The 18,346-nt window shown below is 49.3% G+C and overlaps 1 protein-coding gene across 1 annotated transcript in view; it reads left to right on the plus strand.

Annotated features, from left to right (window-relative positions):
* Positions 1-5,017: 5,017 nt before the first annotated feature.
* RWDD2B (RWD domain containing 2B) overlaps positions 5,018-18,346 on the plus strand; it is a 70,374-nt gene continuing 57,045 nt past the window's right edge. The window contains exon 1 of the mRNA XM_074536011.1: positions 5,018-5,204. The gene's annotated coding sequence lies outside the window, so the exon portion shown is untranslated. The remainder of the gene's footprint in view (positions 5,205-18,346) is intronic.

Consider the following 18,346-nt stretch of genomic DNA (forward strand, 5'->3'; position numbering starts at 1 on the left):
GGGGGCCTGTGGCTGGGAGTGGCCAGCTGGCTCCTGAAAATCCACGATACGCAGGATGGATCCCAGATGAAAGGTGGCACCAGTGCCAAGTCGGGCTGGTGTGATAGAGCCAAGTGGCTCCTGCAATCTGCCAGCCAGAAGATGGGCAAGTCAGTTTTACTTCCAGGGAAAAGGGCCGTAGTTTGTGTTTGGGGGCCTGTGGCTGGGAGTGGCTGGCTGGCTCCTGAAAATCCACGATACGCAGGATGGTTACCAGATGAAAGGTGGCACCAGTGCCAAGTCGGGCTGGTTTGATAGAGGCAAGTGGCTCCTGCAATCTACCAGCCAGAAGATGGGCAGGTCAGTTTTGTTTGCCAGGGAAAAGGGCCGTGGTTTGTTTTCGGGAGCCTGTGGTTGGGAGTGGCCGGCTGGCTCCTGAAAATCCACGATACGCAGGATGGTTCCAAGATGAAAGGTGGCACCATTGCCAAGTTGGGCTGGTTTGATAGTACCAAGTGGCTCCTGCAATCTGCCAGCCAGAAGATAAGCAGGTCAGATTTACTTCCAGGGAAAAGGGACGTAGTTTTTCTTCGGGGGCCTGTGGCTGGGAGTGGCCGGCTGGCTCCTGAAAATCCATGATACGCATGATGGTTCCCAGATGAAAGGTGGCACCATTGCGGAGTCGGGCTGATTTGATAGAGCCAAGTGGCTCCTGCAATCTGCCAGCCAGAAGCGGGGTGGGTGAGTTTTGTTTGCCACGGAAAAGGGCCGTGATTTGTGTTCGGGGGCCTGTGGCTGGGAGTGGCCGGCTGGCTCCTGAAAATCCACGATACGCAGGATGGTTACCAGATGAAAGGTGGCACCAGTGCCAAGTCGGGCTGGTTTGATAGAGGCAAGTGGCTCCTGCAATCTGCCAGCCAGAAGATGGGCAGGTTAGTTTTGTTTGCCAGGGAAAAGGGCGGTGGTTTGTGTTCGGGGGCCTGTGGCTGGGATTGCCTGGCTGGCTCCTGAAAATCCATGATACGCAGGATGGTTTCCAGACACAAGGTGGCACCAGTGCCACGTCATGCTGGTTTGTTCGTACCACGTGACTCCTGCAATCTGCCAGCCAGAAGCGTGGCAGATGAATATTGTTTCCAGGGAAAAGGGCCGTGGATTGTGTTTGGGGGCCTGTGGCTGGGAGTGGCTGGCTGGCTCCTGAAAATCCACGCCGCACATGATGGTTCCCAGACCCAATGTGGCACCACTGCCAAGTCTGGCTGGTTTGATAGTACCAAGTGGCTTCTTCAATTTTCCATCCAGAAGCGGGGCAGCTAAAATTTGTTTCCCGGGAAAAAGGCCCTGGAATTCCACGATACGCATGATGGCTTCCAGAGCAAAGGTGGCACCGGTGTCAAGTCGGGCTGTCTTGTTAGTACCAACTGGATCCTTCAACCAGCCATCCACAAGTAGCGGAGGTGAGATTTTTGTGCCAGTGTCAAGGGCCGTGGTTTGTGTTTGGGGGCCTGTGACTGGGAGTGGCCAGCTGGCTCCTGAAAATCCACGATACGCAGGATGGTTCCCAGATGAAAGGTGGCACCATTGCGGAGTCGGGCTGGTTTGATAGAGCCAAGTAGCTCCTGCAATCTGCCAGCCAGAAGCGGGGCGGGTGAGTTTTGTGTTCCAGGGAATAGGGACGGTGTATGTATTTGAGGGTCGGTGGTTGGAAGTGGCTGGCTGGCTCCTGAAAATCCACGATACGCAGGATGGTTTCCAGACACAAGGTGGCACCAGTGCCACGTCATGCTGGTTTGATAGAGGCAAGTGGCTCCTGCAATCTGCCAGCCAGAAGCAGGGTGGGTGAGTTTTGTTTGCCACGGAAAAGGGCCGTGATTTGTGTTCGGGGGCCTGTGGCTGGGAGTGGCCGGCTGGCTCCTGAAAATCCACGATACGCAGGATGGTTACCAGACCCAAGGTGGCACCAGTGCCAAGTCAGGCTGGTTTGATAGAGGCAAGTGGCTCCTACAATCTGCCAGCCAGAAGATGGGCAGGTTAGTTTTGTTTGCCAGGGAAAAGGGCGGTGGTTTGTGTTCGGGGGCCTGTGGCTGGGATTGGCTGGCTGGCTCCTGAAAATCCACGATACGCAGGATGGTATCCAGACACAAGGTGGCACCAGTGCCACGTCATGCTGGTTTGTTCGTACCACGTGACTCCTGCAATCTGCCAGCCAGAAGCGGGGTGGGTGAGTTTTGTTTGCCACGGAAAAGGGCCGTGATTTGTGTTTGGGGGCCTGTGGCTGGGAGTGGCCAGCTGGCTCCTGAAAATCCACGATACGCAGGATGGATCCCAGATGAAAGGTGGCACCAGTGCCAAGTCGGGCTGGTGTGATAGAGCCAAGTGGCTCCTGCAATCTGCCAGCCAGAAGATGGGCAGGTCAGTTTTACTTCCAGGGAAAAGGGCCGTGGATTGTGTTTGGGGGCCTGTGGCTGGGAGTGGCTGGCTGGCTCCTGAAAATCCACGATACGCAGGATGGTTACCAGATGAAAGGTGGCACCAGTGCCAAGTCGGGCTGGTTTGATAGAGGCAAGTGGCTCCTGCAATCTACCAGCCAGAAGATGGGCAGGTCAGTTTTGTTTGCCAGGGAAAAGGGCCGTGGTTTGTTTTCGGGGGCCTGTGGTTGGGAGTGGCCGGCTGGCTCCTGAAAATCCACGATACGCAGGATGGTTCCAAGATGAAAGGTGGCACCATTGCCAAGTTGGGCTGGTTTGATAGTACCAAGTGGCTCCTGCAATCTGCCAGCCAGAAGATAAGCAGGTCAGATTTACTTCCAGGGAAAAGGGACGTAGTTTTTCTTCGGGGGCCTGTGGCTGGGAGTGGCCGGCTGGCTCCTGAAAATCCATGATACGCATGATGGTTCCCAGATGAAAGGTGGCACCATTGCGGAGTCGGGCTGATTTGATAGAGCCAAGTGGCTCCTGCAATCTGCCAGCCAGAAGCGGGGTGGGTGAGTTTTGTTTGCCACGGAAAAGGGCCGTGATTTGTGTTCGGGGGCCTGTGGCTGGGAGTGGCCGGCTGGCTCCTGAAAATCCACGATACGCAGGATGGTTACCAGATGAAAGGTGGCACCAGTGCCAAGTCGGGCTGGTTTGAGAGAGGCAAGTGGCTCCTGCAATCTGCCAGCCAGAAGATGGGCAGGTTAGTTTTGTTTGCCAGGGAAAAGGGCGGTGGTTTGTGTTCGGGGGCCTGTGGCTGGGATTGCCTGGCTGGCTCCTGAAAATCCATGATACGCAGGATGGTTTCCAGACAAAAGGTGGCACCAGTGCCACGTCATGCTGGTTTGATAGAGGCAAGTGGCTCCTGCAATCTGCCAGCCAGAAGCAGGGTGGGTGAGTTTTGTTTGCCACGGAAAAGGGCCGTGATTTGTGTTCGGGGGCCTGTGGCTGGGAGTGGCCGGCTGGCTCCTGAAAATCCACGATACGCAGGATGGTTACCAGACCCAAGGTGGCACCAGTGCCAAGTCAGGCTGGTTTGATAGAGGCAAGTGGCTCCTACAATCTGCCAGCCAGAAGATGGGCAGGTTAGTTTTGTTTGCCAGGGAAAAGGGCGGTGGTTTGTGTTCGGGGGCCTGTGGCTGGGATTGGCTGGCTGGCTCCTGAAAATCCACGATACGCAGGATGGTATCCAGACACAAGGTGGCACCAGTGCCACGTCATGCTGGTTTGTTCGTACCACGTGACTCCTGCAATCTGCCAGCCAGAAGCGGGGTGGGTGAGTTTTGTTTGCCACGGAAAAGGGCCGTGATTTGTGTTTGGGGGCCTGTGGCTGGGAGTGGCCAGCTGGCTCCTGAAAATCCACGATACGCAGGATGGATCCCAGATGAAAGGTGGCACCAGTGCCAAGTCGGGCTGGTGTGATAGAGCCAAGTGGCTCCTGCAATCTGCCAGCCAGAAGATGGGCAGGTCAGTTTTACTTCCAGGGAAAAGGGCCGTGGATTGTGTTTGGGGGCCTGTGGCTGGGAGTGGCTGGCTGGCTCCTGAAAATCCACGATACGCAGGATGGTTACCAGATGAAAGGTGGCACCAGTGCCAAGTCGGGCTGGTTTGAGAGAGGCAAGTGGCTCCTGCAATCTACCAGCCAGAAGATGGGCAGGTCAGTTTTGTTTGCCAGGGAAAAGGGCCGTGGTTTGTTTTCGGGGGCCTGTGGTTGGGAGTGGCCGGCTGGCTCCTGAAAATCCACGATACGCAGGATGGTTCCAAGATGAAAGGTGGCACCATTGCCAAGTTGGGCTGGTTTGATAGTACCAAGTGGCTCCTGCAATCTGCCAGCCAGAAGATAAGCAGGTCAGATTTACTTCCAGGGAAAAGGGACGTAGTTTTTCTTCGGGGGCCTGTGGCTGGGAGTGGCCGGCTGGCTCCTGAAAATCCATGATACGCATGATGGTTCCCAGATGAAAGGTGGCACCATTGCGGAGTCGGGCTGATTTGATAGAGCCAAGTGGCTCCTGCAATCTGCCAGCCAGAAGCGGGGTGGGTGAGTTTTGTTTGCCACGGAAAAGGGCCGTGATTTGTGTTCGGGGGCCTGTGGCTGGGAGTGGCCGGCTGGCTCCTGAAAATCCACGATACGCAGGATGGTTACCAGATGAAAGGTGGCACCAGTGCCAAGTCGGGCTGGTTTGAGAGAGGCAAGTGGCTCCTGCAATCTGCCAGCCAGAAGATGGGCAGGTTAGTTTTGTTTGCCAGGGAAAAGGGCGGTGGTTTGTGTTCGGGGGCCTGTGGCTGGGATTGCCTGGCTGGCTCCTGAAAATCCATGATACGCAGGATGGTTTCCAGACACAAGGTGGCACCAGTGCCACGTCATGCTGGTTTGTTCGTACCACGTGACTCCTGCAATCTGCCAGCCAGAAGCGTGGCAGATGAATATTGTTTCCAGGGAAAAGGGCCGTGGATTGTGTTTGGGGGCCTGTGGCTGGGAGTGGCTGGCTGGCTCCTGAAAATCCACGCCGCACATGATGGTTCCCAGACCCAATGTGGCACCACTGCCAAGTCTGGCTGGTTTGATAGTACCAAGTGGCTTCTTCAATTTTCCATCCAGAAGCGGGGCAGCTAAAATTTGTTTCCCGGGAAAAAGGCCCTGGAATTCCACGATACGCATGATGGCTTCCAGAGCAAAGGTGGCACCGGTGTCAAGTCGGGCTGTCTTGTTAGTACCAACTGGATCCTTCAACCAGCCATCCACAAGTAGCGGAGGTGAGATTTTTGTGCCAGTGTCAAGGGCCGTGGTTTGTGTTTGGGGGCCTGTGACTGGGAGTGGCCAGCTGGCTCCTGAAAATCCACGATACGCAGGATGGTTCCCAGATGAAAGGTGGCACCATTGCGGAGTCGGGCTGGTTTGATAGAGCCAAGTAGCTCCTGCAATCTGCCAGCCAGAAGCGGGGCGGGTGAGTTTTGTGTTCCAGGGAATAGGGACGGTGTATGTATTTGAGGGTCGGTGGTTGGAAGTGGCTGGCTGGCTCCTGAAAATCCACGATACGCAGGATGGTTTCCAGACACAAGGTGGCACCAGTGCCACGTCATGCTGGTTTGATAGAGGCAAGTGGCTCCTGCAATCTGCCAGCCAGAAGCAGGGTGGGTGAGTTTTGTTTGCCACGGAAAAGGGCCGTGATTTGTGTTTGGGGGCCTGTGGCTGGGAGTGGCCAGCTGGCTCCTGAAAATCCACGATACGCAGGATGGTATCCAGACACAAGGTGGCACCAGTGCCACGTCATGCTGGTTTGTTCGTACCACGTGACTCCTGCAATCTGCCAGCCAGAAGCGGGGTGGGTGAGTTTTGTTTGCCACGGAAAAGGGCCGTGATTTGTGTTTGGGGGCCTGTGGCTGGGAGTGGCCGGCTGGCTCCTTAAAATCCACGATACGCAGGATGGTTCCAAGATGAAAGGTGGCACCATTGCCAAGTTGGGCTGGTTTGATAGTACCAAGTGGCTCCTGCAATCTGCCAACCAGGAGATAAGCAGGTCAGATTTACTTCCAGGGAAAAGGGACGTAGTTTTTCTTCGGGGGCCTGTGGCTGGGAGTGGCCGGCTGGCTCCTGAAAATCCATGATACGCATGATGGTTCCCAGATGAAAGGTGGCACCATTGCGGAGTCGGGCTGATTTGATAGAGCCAAGTGGCTCCTGCAATCTGCCAGCCAGAAGCGGGGTGGGTGAGTTTTGTTTGCCACGGAAAAGGGCCGTGATTTGTGTTCGGGGGCCTGTGGCTGGGAGTGGCCGGCTGGCTCCTGAAAATCCACGATACGCAGGATGGTTACCAGACCCAAGGTGGCACCAGTGCCAAGTCAGGCTGGTTTGATAGAGGCAAGTGGCTCCTGCAATCTGCCAGCCAGAAGATGGGCAGGTTAGTTTTGTTTTCCAGGGAAAAGGGCGGTGGTTTGTGTTCGGGGGCCTGTGGCTGGGATTGGCTGGCTGGCTCCTGAAAATCCACGATACGCAGGATGGTATCCAGACACAAGGTGGCACCAGTGCCACGTCATGCTGGTTTGTTCGTACCACGTGACTCCTGCAATCTGCCAGCCAGAAGCGTGGCAGATGAATATTGTTTCCAGGGAAAAGGGCCGTGGATTGTGTTTGGGGGCCTGTGGCTGGGAGTGGCTGGCTGGCTCCTGAAAATCTACGCCGCGCAGGATGGTTCCCAGACCCAAGGGGGCACCAGTGCCGAATCGGGCTGGTTTGATATAGGCAAGTGGCTCCTGAAATCTGCCAGCCAGAAGATGGGCAGGTCAGTTTTACTTCCAGGGAAAAGGGCCGTGGATTGTGTTTGGGGTCCTGTGGCTGGGAGTGGCTGGCTGGCTCCTGAAAATCCACGATACGCAGGATGGTTACCAGATGAAAGGTGGCACCAGTGCCAAGTCGGGCTGGTTTGATAGAGGCAAGTGGCTCCTGCAATCTACCAGCCAGACGATGGGCAGGTCAGTTTTGTTTGCCAGGGAAAAGGGCCGTGGTTTGTTTTCGGGGGCCTGTGGTTGGGAGTGGCCGGCTGGCTCCTGAAAATCCACGATACGCAGGATGGTTCCAAGATGAAAGGTGGCACCATTGCCAAGTTGGGCTGGTTTGATAGTACCAAGTGGCTCCTGCAATCTGCCAGCCAGAAGATAAGCAGGTCAGATTTACTTCCAGGGAAAAGGGACGTAGTTTTTCTTCGGGGGCCTGTGGCTGGGAGTGGCCGGCTGGCTCCTGAAAATCCATGATACGCATGATGGTTCCCAGATGAAAGGTGGCACCATTGCGGAGTCGGGCTGATTTGATAGAGCCAAGTGGCTCCTGCAATCTGCCAGCCAGAAGCGGGGTGGGTGAGTTTTGTTTGCCACGGAAAAGGGCCGTGATTTGTGTTCGGGGGCCTGTGGCTGGGAGTGGCCGGCTGGCTCCTGAAAATCCACGATACGCAGGATGGTTACCAGATGAAAGGTGGCACCAGTGCCAAGTCAGGCTGGTTTGAGAGAGGCAAGTGGCTCCTGCAATCTGCCAGCCAGAAGATGGGCAGGTTAGTTTTGTTTGCCAGGGAAAAGGGCGGTGGTTTGTGTTCGGGGGCCTGTGGTTGGGAGTGGCCGGCTGGCTCCTGAAAATCCACGATACGCAGGATGGTTCCAAGATAAAAGGTGGCACCATTGCCAAGTTGGGCTGGTTTGATAGTACCAAGTGGCTCCTGCAATCTGCCAGCCAGAAGATAAGCAGGTCAGTTTTACTTCCAGGGAAAAGGGACGTAGTTTTTCTTCGGGGGCCTGTGGCTGGGAGTGGCCGGCTGGCTCCTGAAAATCCACGATACGCAGGATGGTTCCCAGATGAAAGGTGGCACCATGCCAAGTCAGACTGGCATGATATTACAAAGTGGCTCCTGCAAGCTAAAATCCAAAAGCGGGGTGGCAGAGTTTCTTTTCCAGGGAATAGGGCCGTGGTATGTGTTTGAGGGCCTGTGGGTGGGAGTGGCCGACTGGCTCCTGAAAATCCATGATACGCAGGATGGTTCCCAGATGAAAGGTGGCACCATTGCGGAGTCGGGCTGGTTTGATAGAGGCAACTGCCTCCTGCAATCTGCCAGCCAGAAGCGGGGTGGGTGAGTTTTGTTTGCCATGGAAAAGGGCCGTGGTTTGTGTTTGGGGGCCTGTGGCTGGGAGTGGCCGGCTGGCTCCTGAAAATCCATGATACGCACGATGGTTCCCAGATGAAAGGTGGCACCATTGCGGAATTGGGCTGGTTTGATAGAGCCAAGTGGCTCCTGCAATCTGCCAGCCAGAAGTGGGGTTGGTGAGTTTTGTTTGGGAGGAAAATGGGCCGTGGTTTGTGTTCGGGGGCCTGTGGCTGGGAGTGGCCGGCTGGCTCCTGAAAATCCACAATACGCATGATGGTTCCCAGATGAAAGGTGGCACCAGGGCCGAGTCGGGCTGGTTTGAAAATACCAAGTGGCTCCTGCAATCTGCCAGCCAGAAGATGGGCAGGTCAGTTTTACTTCCAGGGAAAAGGGCCGTAGTTTGTGTTTGGGGTCCTGTAGCTTGTAGGGGCCGCTGGCTCCTGAAAATCCACGATACGCAGGATTGTTCCCAGACCTATGCTGGCTCCCGTGCAATGTCGGCCTGATTTGACTGCGTCAAATGTCCCCTGCTTTACTCAGTTCAAAGAAATCTTTTGTCCTAATGTTCTCACAGAAGACTGTTAAAATTTGTCTATTTTTCTGGATTTGTTTTATTCTTTTTTCTGTAGCTTCTACTTCTCTCCACTGTCTGAGAACTTTGACCGTTTTGTTAGTTGACCTAATGTAAAATTCTCGAAGTAATGTAAGGGAAGCCAATAAAGAAAGGCAAATTTGTGAAGTGCAGGTGGAAAGAGGGAGGCCAACAAAAGGAAGCAAAAGAACAATAATAATGAAATGCTCCCCTGTCTTCTGTGAAAAGTAGAGGCACAGACAAGAAAGAGCACGTGCAAAATTCTCACTAGAGAAACGCACTTTATCTGACTAAAGTAATTTCCGGTGCATTTCTTGCGTTTTTCTCATGCCATACATATTAATCATTGAAGGTGTCCCTTTCCTCTTTCTGGAATACAGCTAGGAAGATGGCTGTGTCATTGCTGACAAGCTGCTATTCTCAGAGGTGTCCAGCTGAAAGTCCTAGATCAATGGATTTCCTCTGTCACTTTGATATGGCATGACTTACAGTTTCAGCAACTGAACTTGCCAGCCTTACAATTCTTTGCCCCTTGAATGGTCAGATAGGCTCCTTGGCAACTGGCATTTGTATGGACACGAAACTATGCAGAATTTGTACCATGAGATGATGCCAAATGAGTCACGCCGGTAGATTAACTAGGACATGCAAGGCATGAGAGCACAAGAAGAGAGTACACAAGAAGACAGTACAATCTCCTTTTTTCTGAAACACTGTAGAGATCAAATTGAACACAAATCCTCCTGGGCTAGTTCTTGCAAAAGCCTAGGAGTTCTTTTTGTGTTCACACGCCTGGAATATTTAGCTTTGGATCACAGCAGAATGCAGATGACAAAACGAGGCCTTTAAGTCACATCCAGTATGAAGCAGTATGAAAGAAGAAAGCAGCTGAGAGTGCCAACCCTGCTAGGTAATCTCAGTATTCCTCTTGACATTAGCAGAAATTTGAAATGAGTCTCTGAAAATGACAAAGGAGGCAGAAGAAAAGGGAGCGATGACTCCTCTTGCATAGTGTTTCCAAACAGGGATCTTCAAAATGTAAAGTTTGTATCATCCTTTCAACTGAAGGAAGGTATGAAAACAACAGGAAGGAAATGGCATCACATGCTAGAAAGACTCTGGGCAGTGTACTTCTAGACAGAAAGGCCACTGATGGAAAACCAACTAAACTGGCACCAATGCAGCAGCATTGTACTAAAGCCAGAAATGCCCAGTGCTTCACTCTCTGCCATTCCATTCAGATGCACACAGCAGCTCTGATCATCTCCTTGGCAAACTTGGAGTTGAGGGTCCATGGTGAAGCAGAGTCCCCAGCAAGATGCAAAGGAGAGCTGCTTTCTTGCAACTTTGCCTTTATCAGTTCCATAGCTTTAAGCCATAACAAATACCATTCAACCAACCACCATACACCAGGCTTTGAACACATGACCGTTCTAGAACTTGTTGATCTACCTCTAATTCAGCTGCCTCACCTTCCCACAGTCCTTTTCTACTTAGCCAATGTAATGGGCCTCAGCCCAAGGCCTTCCTTTTGTAAGCTTCTAGCTAGATGCAGCAGCAAACCACTACTTTCTTCTGTGCCAAGACTTCAGGTAGACGATTTGCATCTGCCCTTCCAGTGAAACCTAATGGGGAGAGAAAAGCCTCTCACAGATGTTCAGTCATTCCATTAGCTACACAGGCCAAATCAAAAGAAAAGCAAGCTATGGGTTTGTGTACTTGCTGCTACACAACACCTGCTGCCCTCTGACAATCAACTAGAAGAAAACCAGCAAAACTGAGACTTGAGGCAAACAACCCTTTGAAGGGAATAATGATGTGAGCAATTATGACAACACATTTCCAGGCTACCGAGATACTTGAAATGTCAGCAAAGGCTGGAGACCAAAGGCTGAACTAATAGGGAAAGGGGTAAAAGAATCCCAAGAAAAACATGACCGAAGGTTAAAACAATTCCAAGAAAAACATAGGCAACTGACCTGTTGAAGCCTTCAGGAAATCAGTGGCCGCTGATTTACATAGGCCATTCAAGTTAATTGACCCGTGCACCTTCCACCCCTTTTTCACCTTTCGGCACCATAGGGTGAATTGTGAGCATGAAATCACAATTCCTTGGATTCTCTTCTTAACTTGACGAGAGAAATTCAGCAACTGAAGTACCTGTTACTGATGTGATACCCAGGAACACCGAGTTGACACATTTCATTTTGTTCAAACACAGCTAGCAAATCTAAGGGGACAAGGCTGGCTTCTTTTCATGACAATTTTCTTGTTTTACCACCTGCTCTGATCCTGGTGAAACTTTTTCATTAGCTTCTCTCTAAAAGCAAAAAGTCCAGTTCACTGTCCCGTCCTACTGCTGCAAGTAAACCATTTGCATTGCCAAGACCAAAAACGGAATTGGAAGGTACAGAGACCCCCGGAGCTATGAGCAGATACGGGGCACATTTCAGTAGAAGCCGCCGTCTGCAGTGCACTGTGACCGGCACTATCGCCTTTGCGCCAAGAAGCCGCTTTTTCGCCTCCGGGAGCTGGAGAGAGCGGCTGCTTCCGAAAGGTGAAGAATGATGGCACAGTTTTTCCTTGCCAGACATCGTGGAAAAGATTTTTGCAATGATGTAGACCACAAAAGACGCTAAAGACGAAGGTACGGAGCTCCCCGGAGCTAAGCGCCGGTCCCGGGCACATTTCGGCAGAAGCCGCCGCACTTTAGGGCACTGTGACGAGAACAATCACCTTTGCTCGAAGAAGCCGCGTCTTCGCCTCCAGAAGCCGGAGAGAGCAGTAGCTTCGGAAAGGTGAGAATGAAGCTGCGCAACACTGGGATTGTGTGCGCAGCTTGCAAACTGATAGAAAACAGTACCTTACCACTCTCCTACCTTTTCCAAACACATGAACATTCGATTGGAAGGTGTTTTGAAAAACTTTGTTTTTCTTCTTCAAAACACTCTGCAGAGCTCTCTGCAACATGTAAAACACCATGGGAGATGTTTTCTGTGCTGGCACAGTTTCTCCATGCCAGACATAGTGTAAATACTTTTTGCAATGATGTAGACCACAAAAGGCGCTAAAGACGAAATACGGATTTCCGCGGAGCTAAGTGCCGGTCCCCGGCACATTTTGGTAGAAGCCGCAACCCTGAAGTGCACTGTGACAGGTACAATCGCCTTTGCCCGAAGAAGCCGCTTCTTCGCCTCCGGGAGCCGGAGAGAGCGGCTGCTTCTGAAAGGTGAAGAATGAAGCTGCACAACACTGGGATAGTGTGCGCAGCTTGCAAACTGATCCAAAACAGTACCTTACCACTTTCCTACCTTTTCCAAACACATGAATATTTGGTTGGAAGGTGTTTTGGACAGCTTTCTTTTTCTTCTTGCAAAACACTCTGCAGAGCTCTCTGCAACATGTAAAACACGATGGGAGATGTTTTCTGTGCAGAAACAGTTTCTCCTTGCCTAACATAGTGAAAAACCTTTCTGCAATGATGTCGACCACAAAAGTCCCGAAAGACGAAGGTACGCAGCTCCCCGGAGCTATGCCCCCATCCCGGACACATTTCGGCAGAAGCCGCAGAACTGGAGTGCACTGGGACCGGTACAATCGCCTTTGCCCGAAGAAGCCGCTTTTTCGCCTCCGGGAGCCGGAGAGACCAGTAGCTTCGGAAAGGTGAGAATGAAGCTGAACAACACTGGGATAGTGTGCGCAGCTTGCAAACTGATAGAAAACAGTACCTTACCACTCTCCTACCTTTTCCAAACACATGAACATTCGGTTGGAAGGTGTTTTCAACAACTTTCTTTTTCTTCGTGCATAAACTTCTGCAGAGCTCTCTGCAACATGTAAAACACCATGGGAGATGTTTTCTGTGCTGGCACAGTTTCTCCTTGCGTAACATAGTGGAAAACCTTTCTGCAATGATGTAGACCACAAAAGTCCCGAAAGACGAAGGATACGGAGCTCCCCGGAGCTAAGCACCGGTCCCGGGCACATTTCGGCAGAAGCCGCCGCACTGGAGTGCACTGTGACCGGCACAATCGCCTTTGCTCGAAGAAGCCGTTTCTTCGCCTCCGGCAGCTGGAGAGTGCGGCTGTTTCGGAAAGGTGAGAATGAAGCTGCGCAACACTGGGATTGTGTGCGCAGCTTGCAAACTGATAGAAAACAGTACCTTACCACTCTCCTACCTTTTCCAAACACATGAACATTCGATTGGAAGGTGTTTTGGACAACTTTGTTTTTCTTCTTGCAAAACACTCTGCAAACCTTTCTGAAACATGTAAAACACGATGGGAGATGTTTTCTGTGCAGAAACAGTTTCTCCTTGCCTAACATAGTGAAAAACCTTTCTGCAATGATGTCGACCACAAAAGTCCCGAAAGACGAAGGTACGCAGCTCCCCGGAGCTATGCCCCCATCCCGGACACATTTCGGCAGAAGCCGCAGAACTGGAGTGCACTGTGACCGGTACAATCGCCTTTGCCCGAAGAAGCCGCTTTTTCGCCTCCGGGAGCCGGAGAGAGCGGCTGCTTCCGAAAGGTGAAGAATGAAGCTGAACAACACTGGGATAGTGTGTGCAGCTTGCAAACTGATAGAAAACAGTACCTTACTACTCTCCTACCTTTTCCAAACACATGAACATTCGGTTGGAAGGTGTTTTGGACAACTTTCTTTTTCTTCCTGCAAAACACTCTGCAGACTTCTCTGCAACATGTACAACACGATGGGAGATGTTTTCAGCCCTGACCCAGATTCTCCTTGCCAGACATAGTGGAAAAACTTTTTGCGAAGTTGGAGAGGACAAGAAACGCTAAAGACAAAAGTATGGAGTTTTCCGTAGCTAAGACTGCATGAAAGAAAAAGACTGCCCTCTTCAAAAATGGCAATTAGGAGGACTCGGAAAAGTACAAATCAGCCAGCCTCTTTTTTATCCCCACGAAGTTGATGGGGCAGCTATTCCTGAAAGCCTTGCCTGGCATATGAAGGAGGACAAAGCAATGTACTTGGCATGGATTTTCCTGGGGAATTTCATGCTGAACAACTTTTTCAACACCTCTGATGAATCAACTTGACTGGTAGATGAAGGGAATATTGTCTGCGTGGCCTTCAGGGAGGTTTTTTACATTTCTCTACATGGCAGCACACATACATACCGGAAGCAGTAGGGCAAAGGGGAGGGAACCAGTGTCTTTTCAGTGATGCTGAGTGAAAAGACAAGAGGTAGGGGGCACACACTGAAATACAGGAGATTGCCTTTGAACATCACCAAATGATTTTTTTACTGTGAGGGTGACTGAACCACGGCACAGACTGCCCAGAAAGATTCTGGAGCCTGGATCTTTGAAGACATTCAGAATACACCCAGATAGAATCCCGGGCAAGAGGCTCTAGGTATCCTGGTTTAAGCAGGGGGGTTGGGCCTGGTGAGCCCCACCGAGCTCTTCCACTCTCATTCATTCTGTGCTAGTGAATTCTCTTAGAAATGCATTTCAAGCACTGGCAAGACAAAGTTCTGTGCAGACAGAGATCCAAATGGACATGGGATCTAAGTTCCTTAAGCAGTGTTCAAGAAGAATGTAAAACTCTGGGGCAAGTGTCTCTTCCCTAACTGAATCCCTTTAATGGGAAAATTCCCAGCTATAGAAAGATCTTCTGATATGCATGCTTAAGACTGACACTGGCTGAGCAAATTTCTCCCTATGTGTATCTAAGACTAGTTAGGATCTTCATGCAAAGTCTTGTCAACATATTCACAGAATGTATATTGTTAAGAAGTGACAACTTACATCAGAATGGCAAATAATGGTCCACAAAATGGATTAATGTATGGGAGTTATCTACTTGGGTTAAAAACAAAAATAGAGTTGGTCTTTATTTATCAATTTCGTTGCAATATTGATAAGGGAAGAAAAAGACCTAAGTCCTTGACTTTCTGAACTCGAAGAAAGATTTTAAAATTCCTTCTAAAAATGTATTATTATGATCAGACTATTGAAACAATTTTAGTTGGTAAAAAAGTTCCAGATTTGTCTAGATAGTGGCAAAGAAGCCAAGCAAATAGGAAAGAAACAAAAAGAGAGCCAAAGAGTCCGCTTCAGTGTACAAGCTCGTTCTAGAAGTAGTCTGCTGGAAAAAGGAACTCCCAGTGTAATTTCCAATGTATTCCTGCGCTTGATTCAGTAACAGATCAATGGAAAAACCAATCCTTTTGTACAACTTCTCCCAGCAACAAAAACTCCAACAGGTTGACACCACCGTCGTGCCTGTTCCAGACATATTTAAAAGAGAAATGATTATTTTCTTGAAAATCTACTTGCATAAAAGTTGCAAGACATTGGAGCGATTCCCACATTCCCCTTCCTCCATCTGGCTTGAATGTGTATTTGATAAAATATGCAACAAAGCACATGATTTACAAGGTCGAGTCAAATGGATGATTTGGGAATTGATCTCTCGTTGATATTAAACTTCATATCCACTCTGTGTGATGTTTCTAAAACAAAATGTTGAGCTGAGGCATGAATCTGCCACAACAAGGGTTAAGCAAACATACACACTCCCCTTCACATGTCCCCCCTTCCACACACATCTAGGCACACACAGAGATCAGCATAGCAGATCATGAACACCTTGGAAAAGACTGAAATGCTAAATACCTCTCTTTATGGGCAAAAGTGCTGGTGCAATAATTCAAATACCTGGTACAAAAATTCTGTTTAATATTTACCTCCTATTTAAAACACAGCTTTTCATTTAATTCCATTTACAGAATATTTTCATTTCATTTGTTTCTTTAAAATTACTTAGTTCACACCTGTTGTATGTCTAGGAATATTTTCTTCGAAAAATAGGAAAAAAATAGATGATATCTTTTCAGCAGAAAACATTGGTTGATACAATTTTAAACCATCATGATATGGAAGAATTTTTTGTCCCTCTCTAAGGTGGAAGAAGTATTTGGATCACAGATCATCTACAATGAAATACTTGACATGGTTAAGATGCTTTCAATCAATTTTGATCCTCAATTGCTTATTCATTGTAAACAGCATTTTTTCAGTGAAGGGAAAGTGTGTGTGGTATATCTACATGATGTTCAAACCCAATTCCTACTAATGGCCAGGCTGAACTCCAGTAAATCGTGTCCCCAATGATATTTTGCTCCCTTCATGAAATCTTACCATGATGAAGTGCAGAAATACAGAGATTTTCTCTTAGAGAGTGTCTAATGCTCTAACTTGTCCCATGGATTTTATGCTGTAATTCTTATCTCTTTTAAAATTTGCTATCTTCTGTACAGTTTTCATGAACCTTTCTGTTACAGTAGTGAAAATCACAGATAAATGTCATTTTGTACAACTTTGAATTTACCCCAAGAGCTGAGAGAAAACTTGCTCCTATACTTCAATCCCAGTTTCTTCTATAGTCCAACTTTGTTTCTCTACCATCAAGATTCTCCTTTGTTGCTGCTCCAAGCCCCGTCCAAGCTGACCTGGAATACTTTCACGGATGGGACACCCACAACTTCTCTGGGCAACCTGTTCCAGTGCTCCAGCACTCCCACAGTAAAAAATGCCTTCCTTTCATCTAATACATGTAGGAAATCATAAATCTAGGCATAGAAACTTGGACTGCAAATTTGAAATTCTTTTGATTTGAAGCATATTTTATATGAAGATTGACTTACAGATGACGAAAAGATGTTGATGGGCATTTGAGCTGACAAGTTTTGAAAAAGTGCACGGAATTTAAAATTGAAACCAGTAAAATTAAAAACTTCTTGCCATTTTCTTTTTCCTTTAATATTCAATTCAATTGCGTATGTCAGATATCAGTGCTTCATGCAAACCTCTCAGATGCTCTCAGAGAAAAAGCTTTTCTTTCAGACTAAGTTGTGGTTGGCATGGAACACTAGTAGTAGTGAAAGTTTTTCTGGGCATCGGGGCAACACCTTCTCATTGGATTTGTGTGCAGAACGCATTTTATCCAAACTGGAAAATTGATCCCAGCTGTGTTCTATTCGTCATTCTTACTGCATCAGGCCTGAAGATTCTGTGAAAAGTAGCCTGCGGGCCTTGAAGATAGCTCATGTGAAACAGATGAGAAGTGATGGAGAAGTTGAGGGGGAGAATAAAGAGCATATGGCCCAGTACGGACACCAGAAAGTATTTCTTCATGTGATCCATAGCCTGAACAGTTGTTTAGCACCCTTTAAAGGTGATGTTTGACAAACAGGGCTGAAGCAGATCTTCAAAGTGTCCAGGAGATCAAAATCCATTGAAGCAAATTCCCCTGGCCAGTTACCTTGCTGCTGCTAATTCACCCTCCATACCAGCTGCTCATGCCTAACAATGCTGCTGCAAAAATATTGTGAAAAAGGTAGGCACATTTTCACAGATGCAGGGAAAATCTCCCTGGATGATGATTCCAAGGGATAACTTAATGGAGCAAGTTATGCAACCTTGTCTACTGGCAATATCTAAGTTGGTGAGTTCACCATCTGTCAGCATCACTTTAGAAAATAAATGTTTGATCCACAAAATAATATTTCATATGTCCTCTCTACTTGCTACATCTCAAAAAATGAGTAGCCTACATTTCATCAGCAAAGGTTTTATGATCCTATGATTCTTTAAACTGTGATCATTCTTTATATTTTTCTGAATCAAACACTATCTATTCATAAGATTCAGATGTCCATAGTAGGGGTGTAATTAAATTCACATGTTAAAAAATATCCTTCTTGTAATCTTTTCTTTATATTAGCCACACGTGAAATCAGTCTGAGAGCTGAAGAAAACCCCTTCATTTCCTGTTAAACAAGTAACATCTAAGTTTGTTTCCAGGGAAAAGGGCCGTGGTGTGTGTTTGGGGGCCTGTGGCTGGGATTGGCCGGCTGGTTCCTGAAAATCCACAGTACGGAGGATAGTTCCCCGACCCAAGGTGGCACATGTGCCAAGTTGGGACGGTTTGATAGTACCAAGTGGCTACTGCAATCTGCCATTCAAAAGCGGGGCAGGTGAGTTTTGTTTCACAGGCAAAAGGCCGTGGAGTGTGTTACGGGGCCTGTGGCTGGGAGTGGCCGGCCGGCTCCTGAAAATCCACGCCGCGCAGGTCGGTTCCCAGACCCAAGGGGGCACCAGTGCCGAGTCGGGCTGGTTTGATAGTACCAAGTGGCTCCTGCAATCTGCCAGCCAGAAGCGGAGCAGGTGGGTTTTGTTTGCCACAGAAAAGGGCCGTGGTGTGTGTTGGGGGGCCTGTGGCTAGGCGTGGACAGCTGCCTTCTGAAAATCCATGATACGCAGGATAGTTCCCAAACCCAAGGTGTCACCAGGGCTAAGTCAGGCTGGTTTGATAGTACCAAGTGGCTCCTGCAATCTGCCATCCAAAAGCGGGGCAGGTGAGTTTTGTTTGACAGGGAAAGGTCCATGGTTTGTGTTTGTGAGCATGTGGCTGGGAGTGGCTGGATGGCTCCTGAAAATTCACATTACGCAGGATGGTTCCCAGACCCAAGGTTGCACCGGTACTAAGTCGGGCTGGTTTCATATTACCAAGTGGCTCCTGCAATCTGCTATCCAAAAGCGGGGCATGTGAGTTTTGTTTGCCAGGGAAAATGGCCATGGTTTTTGTTTGGGGGCCTGTGGCTGGGATTGGCCGGATGGCTCTTGAAAATACACGGTACGCAG

The sequence above is a fragment of the Zonotrichia albicollis genome, chromosome 2 (assembly GCF_047830755.1).
Source record: "Zonotrichia albicollis isolate bZonAlb1 chromosome 2, bZonAlb1.hap1, whole genome shotgun sequence".
NCBI lineage: Eukaryota > Metazoa > Chordata > Aves > Passeriformes > Passerellidae > Zonotrichia > Zonotrichia albicollis.